At 38.8% G+C, this 6,669-nt stretch overlaps 1 pseudogene; it reads right to left on the bottom strand.

Moving 5' to 3' along the window:
• Positions 1–2,968: 2,968 nt before the first annotated feature.
• On the bottom strand, positions 2,969–6,077 carry LOC120288043 (annotated as a pseudogene).
• Positions 6,078–6,669: the final 592 nt, after the last annotated feature.

The raw sequence follows: 6,669 nt of genomic DNA, 5'->3' as shown, positions 1-6,669 counted from the left end.
ATTGCTCCGTAATTATTAAAAAAAGTTTAGACTTTTGACTTTTCCAGCCAATTGCAATTCTCACGATTCGATTGGAATATCCTCTCTCTTTTTTTTTAAAAGAAAAATAATTAATTTATCATATTCAAACAACAAAGAATAATAAAAAGCTACCGAGCAATGAAATTTTCAAAAGAGCTGAAAAACAAAACAAAATCTAAAAAATAAAAGAGATTATAAATAGGCCCTCATTTCAAAAGACCATATTTGTTATGACGTCACAGAACAATCGGCAACCGATCATAAAAACCATTATTGATGGGCACGTCAAGCTTTTTGCTTTCAAAAACTCGTATCAGTTCTGACGCTTGTATGATGATGTGGTGCAATCTCACTGAATGTATGAACAAGTTGAGTATCTTGGCTTCTTTGGGCGGTTTTACATCTCCATGGGCATGAAATTGAAGAGACAAACTTAAAAAAACCACAAACTATAGCCTAAGTATCAACATATTAAGTAATTAACTAGACTGATTAAAATTTTCCGCAATTCATGAGGTTAATTGCTCGATGGTTTTTAACTTTGGCGAGTGACTATGGAGCTGATGCGCAGCTGACGTTGAAACCGATGTGGCACTATCCTTTTCTCACGTGGTGTTGATGTCGAACTACTCATTGGGTGACATGTGGCACTGATGATCAACGCGAAGCAGGCAAGGTGATGGCACGCGAAACAAAGCTGAGATTGCAGGTCATTTGTGCTTCGAAGCGCAGTCGACGTCTCGATTGGTTCGTGGTGGGGCCCGAAGCGCCTTTCGGGTCACCTGGGCACAACTACTTATTTTCCTCTTTGGCTCAAACCTAGGCTCGAGAATCAATCCTCATGTACCATAGGCCAATTCCACATCTTGATTTCCAAGTGCAATCTGAGCAATGAATTTTGCCAAATTAAATTAACTATGCTCGATTGGAGTTTAAAAGCACAAATCTAATGAATGGTTGACTTTTCTGTCTCTCCCGATTTCCTCTATCAATCGTCTTCAAGTTTGAGCTAGTCTCACCTCCCCCCTCTCTCTTGTTGATTTTGTTTGTGTTTTTATTTCATATTTTCTTTCGATTTAGATCTAGGAGTTTTCTTCTCCCGATCAAATTTTAGATCTAACAAGTTAAACTCTCTTGATCTAATTCTACATCTAAGAACTATCATCTCTTGATTTAAATCTAAAAATTTAAGAGTTTTACTTTTAGGGATTTGATGCCCTGGTGATCTGTTCGTGTATAAGTCCTCTACATTCAACTTCAATAGTGATCACATAATCATCTCGCTGAATTTGTTCTCCCATATATCAAATTCGTGCTCATTCAATATGTTTTGGTTGTCTCCATATGATGATGATGCAAAAGAAGCCGAAGTGTGCACCAATTGCTGGCAACACCCTATTTACTAGAGAATAAATATTTGACATGTGCTCATGACCGGCGAATATATGAAATGTGATGATCGGCTGCCGATTATTTTGCTTGATTAATCCATTTATATAGAACGAGCATGTGCCCAACCTATTGATGCATTTCATGCTCTTGGGACAATGTAGCTTGTTTGTATTGTCCGAGTGCTTCCTTAGCTTCTGGTGCTAGGTGATTCTTGTTTTCTAGATTTGACTTTGTTTTGTAGTATCATGAGCTTTGTTGTACTTCATCATTCCTTGTTATGAATTATATGTACATCTCATATATCCTTTTCTTAGCAATGAATATGATTTTCTTTTGAAAAAAATTCACATATTCAAAAACAAAAGTATTTAATAATTCCCCAAGACGAACCTCGTCCAATTAACCCGATCATGCATTCAAAGTAACATCACCAGGTTGGAAAAATGAATCGTGCCATTTGATACTCGGTGATTGGCCTAGATGTTGGAGACGTCATGCCATCTGAAGACGCCTAGAAAATTTCTCAATCATTTATCACAGTGACGACCTTGTGAATAAAATATGCGTTGTCTCCATTAGTACCATGCCAAAAGCATATAGTGAAGGGTCGCTTTTCCTCCATTAGTACCGTGCCAAAAGCATATGGTGAAGGGTCGCTTTTCCAATGCTTGCACATCACGTCTTCTGGAATGTAAGGATGCAGAGTTGAATTAGTCGTGCATGTTGTGACTTGTGATGTTGATAAAGAGAGAAGGTGATTTCCTCCCGTGGATGTCAATGGATGGACCAAAGCTAAAGAGCTCGATATCGACGGCAACCGGACATGGTCTCCTTTGCGTTGTTTGCATGAAAACTTTGTCTGAATTCTGGAAATTCGTATTCACTAGTGACGTCATATATGACATGATTTCACTGAATTTATGAACAAATTAAGTATTTTGGTTGCATTAGCATTAGGTGGTTCTACAGCTAAATTGGACATAAAATAGAAGGGATAGAAATTGGCGACTTAAAATTAGAGTCGTGTGAAGATTAATACTAACATCAGATGCATCGAACACCTTCGTTGTGCATAAGCTCTTAATCATGTATAAATGTTAATAAATATCAACATATCAAGTAACTAGTTATAGTGATTTTAATATTTTCTCAATGTTATATTAACTTTTCATACTCGAAAAGTAATTATGTAATGATCCTAAAAGGAAAAATAACTTTTCAACATACAGGAAATTAGTACATTTATCCACATGGTTAATAACTTCATTTTTACTAAATTGGGAGAGTCTGCACTAAGCCTAATACTTAACAAGCCATTAGTCTCTGTGTACCCATGCGTAAGGGCTCTGAAAGGAGGTCGTGACATCCATGTATAGGAAAAGCTAGAAAGCATGTGATCCAACATGAGAATAATCCTCTGTGAATGATTACAAGCCACATTGATTGGTAACCTAAAACACAGTAATTTGATTATTCATAGATAGGAAACCGTAAACTTGGTCTAAGATCAAGAGACCTAAGTGAATCCAATTGCCTTAACTACCGAAGTCTTTCATTAATGGAGCATAGGACTGCCTTTATTTTTCTTACATAATTATAGTGTATCACAGTGGATAGGCTTCAATAATGGATGACAAGGAAGGGGTTTTGATGATGTTGTAGCGAGGAAACCCTCCATCCTCCAAGATCTTCTTCCATTCGCGTTCGTCCCTCTCCTTACCACCCGAGCAAAGTGCCATCATGACCAAATCCATCGCTAGTCCGATCTTATCGAACATGCCATCGCCCTCTGCTTTCAGCACAATATTTGCTATGATCACCTTGCCATTCTTTTTCGGGATTGCTTTTCTGCAATTCTTCAAAATCTTGACACAGTCTTCGTCCCCCAATCATGCATTATCCCCTGTAAAACAAAGAACATAGAATTACTGGAGTCGACAATCACGGTTTCTTTTTACACTATTTCATCAATGTGTTCATTGTGTTGATCTCTATGCTTACGAAGAGTCGACATAATTGGCTAAAATGTAACAAATGTTTTCCAAAAAGGGAAAAAAAAAAATTCTCCTCTCTCTTGATTGCTCTACACAAAAGGCAACTCAACAATAACCCATTGAAATCGTTACCAATGCCTTGAGGCTTGAGATGTTTTTGCACCACCCATATAACCATCCCTCTCTTGCCCAAGATGCACACTTTCTCACCCTCCCTCTCACTTTTACTCCAAGATGGTGACCTCATTATGACCTTGGGGATCTCAGGCCTGCGGACCCATTGAGGCACGCCCATAAAATTGAGATTTATAGGGCCTATGGTAAGGTTTTTAACTTTTTGAGGATTTTTTAATGCTAAGTTTAAGGCCATGTTTCCTCCATTCCTATTGGAATATTTTTTCCTCAACCACTGTTTTGATGGTTAGATTAAAGAAAGTAAGGGTGATCGGTTGGTTTGGTTCCAAGATGGACAGTATCATGGACTGGACCAACCAGTTCAATGTTGTCTTAGCAATTAGTGGTATCATTTTTTTTTTCTCGAAAGTACCTAAATATATTGAAAGTTACTCTAGTATAGGATGAAATTACTAATCACATGCAAGTCACTACTAAAATAAGAAATAACTTTCATATATAATTTGTACTTTTTGCCTTGCCCGAATAAAAAAATGGAAAAGAAAAAATTCTATGGGCCGGATCGGTCTGGTTCGTGGAGGATTCGAGAGTCAAATCACTTATTCCCGGTTGCAAATTAATTGGACCAAATTCGGCGGGAACCGACCGGTTTGTTCCAATTCCTAAGTTGATTAAGGACCGAAGTACACCCCTTTAAAAAGGACATCCTACAACAATATTTGGTTAAGTTTGTGTTTTTGCGTGTGTGTATATAATATGTGTGCTTGTGATATTAATATTTTATACCCACTATTCAGAGCTCCAGTTTGAGGAATTATCTTCCAATTAGGGATTGAAAAAAAAAATGATGCTGCTAAGTTTATGTGTGAGTTATATAGAAACTTTTGAAATCCAACCAATTAAAAGACTAATCAGAGAAAATTTTCTCCAATTAGAGATGGAGAAAAATAAAGCCTTTTTATTCAAAAACAAGATGCTCGGTCCCTACCACGTTTGTATGGGTTATATATAGTGCTAGATTGAGGTTACACAAAACTTATTTATCAATGTAACAAACTAGACACATAAATGATGTGAAATATGATATATTTGTCACAAATAGTATAGAACATGTCTAGGAGTTCTGGATACCACTATACATATGGAGTGTGTGTTTACTTTATTGAACAAATAGAGTCACATGAAACCGTTTTCCAGTTAACTTGATTACCCATAAATAAAGATATAAAGGAAAAATAAATACAACAGTACATCAATTTAGAACGCCTATAACACGACAGAAAAGGTAGATCATGAGCTGTAAGATAGAGAAACAAGTAGTTACAAGTAACTAAACTCTTACCAAGCCATGCGAACGCGGATTATAGAGTGAAAAGATGCACATTTCAAAATGATGAAGCTACACATTAACCGGAAAAGTTACCGTGTGTCTTATAAATCATGTGGATCAATATAATTTTAATCATTAATTACGCGAGTTTTATTATAAGACTTATATGTGAAGAATCTGGATAAGCTTGTGCTTGACCCCATATAATTTACAGACTATGAATAATTTTTCCCTTTACTGTGGCATTACTCGAACAGAATATTTATAGCAGTTCGTGGATTCCCACCCTCTTGACACATTAAAAGGACAAAAAATTTAAAAAGAAATTGATCACGTGTCGTAGGAAAAATGCAAAATTCACGAATTAATTAATATGTATAAAGTATCTGGCAGTAATACTCACCATCATGAGAACTGCATCAGCATGTGGTATAGTCTCAAACATGTTTCCTCCAACATGAGTGACTCCATCGTGCGCCGGCGCCGTTGCAACAACATGATGTAGATCATAATTAATCCCCTGAATGTGTGGAAATGACTTAATGATCTCGACCAGGGTCTTGCCGATCCCCCCTCCGACATCGACCAAAGATCCAATGCTCTCGAAGCCGTCCTTATACACTTCTAAGATGGCCCTAATCGTGATCCCGCTCACACATGCCATCGCATCGTTGAACAAGCGGTTGAACTCGGGATTCTCTGATGCGAAGTCCCAAATCTTGCGGCCGTGAGCCATCTCGAATGCAATGCCGCCGGTCTTGATGCAGTCGCCCAAGCAATGCCACGGGGACATCACCCATGGGTGGTTTAACATCAACACCACAGGCGCGAGGCTGAGCTCGAACCCGGGCCCCTGGAGGAGCCATCTCGACGATGGGGGGAGGCTGTAGAGTGTCTCGTGACTCTCATGGCCGCCATCAGGTTGGCAACGATTAGCGGAGAAGATGTTCTCACGGACAAGGAGTCTCATGATGCGCGCCAAGTAGGTAGTTTCGAGGGATGCGGAGGGAATGCTGGAGGCTATTTGGGCTAGGGTGACCGGCCCGCCGCCATAAGAATGGATGATGTCGGGTACTCGGAGCTCGACTGCGCATTTTAGCGCCATGGAGCCGGCGTATGCATTCAGCAGATTCAATATGTGTGCTTGGCCTCTTAGATTTGCTTCAGTTTCATCAAGCGATTCCATTCTCTCTCTCTCTCTCTCTCTCTCTGAGCTTGCTTTCATTCGCAGTATAATACGAGGAATGAAGGGAAGAGACCAAAGGCGTCGTAATATATAGACACAAGAAGGAAGAAAAAGAATTCTAGAAGTGCCTGCTCTCTATTCATGCGCAATTTTTCTTGTATCTTGACTCTGCTACTTAATGTCGCATTGACTTGATGTATCCCCATAACTCCACCTAACAATTGACACCGAAATCAGAGTTTGGAAGAGCTTGCTTTGATTCGAATACTATGAGGAATGAAGGGAAGAGACCAAAGGCGTCGTAATATATAGACACAAGAAGGAAGAAAAAGAATTCTAGAAGTGCCTGCTCTCTATTCATGCGTGATTTTTCTTGTATCTTGACCCTGCTCAAATACTTAATGTCGCACTGACTTGATGTATCCCCAATTTTAACTCCACCTAACAATTGACACCGAAATCAGAGTTTGGAAATTCTCCAGTTTGTATTAGCCAGCGACGACTTTATGTACATCTCACAGAGAAGAGACACAATGTTTGCCAAGCAAATCGACCTTGACTTGTTCACCACCTTGGAACAACTTCGTTATTAGGTTGTGGCCATTCACTTT

Source organism: Eucalyptus grandis, chromosome 9 (assembly GCF_016545825.1).
Source record: "Eucalyptus grandis isolate ANBG69807.140 chromosome 9, ASM1654582v1, whole genome shotgun sequence".
In the NCBI taxonomy this organism is placed as follows: domain Eukaryota; kingdom Viridiplantae; phylum Streptophyta; class Magnoliopsida; order Myrtales; family Myrtaceae; genus Eucalyptus; species Eucalyptus grandis.
Note: the sequence above shows the minus strand (reverse complement) of the source record. Positions and strands in the feature narration are given on the sequence as shown.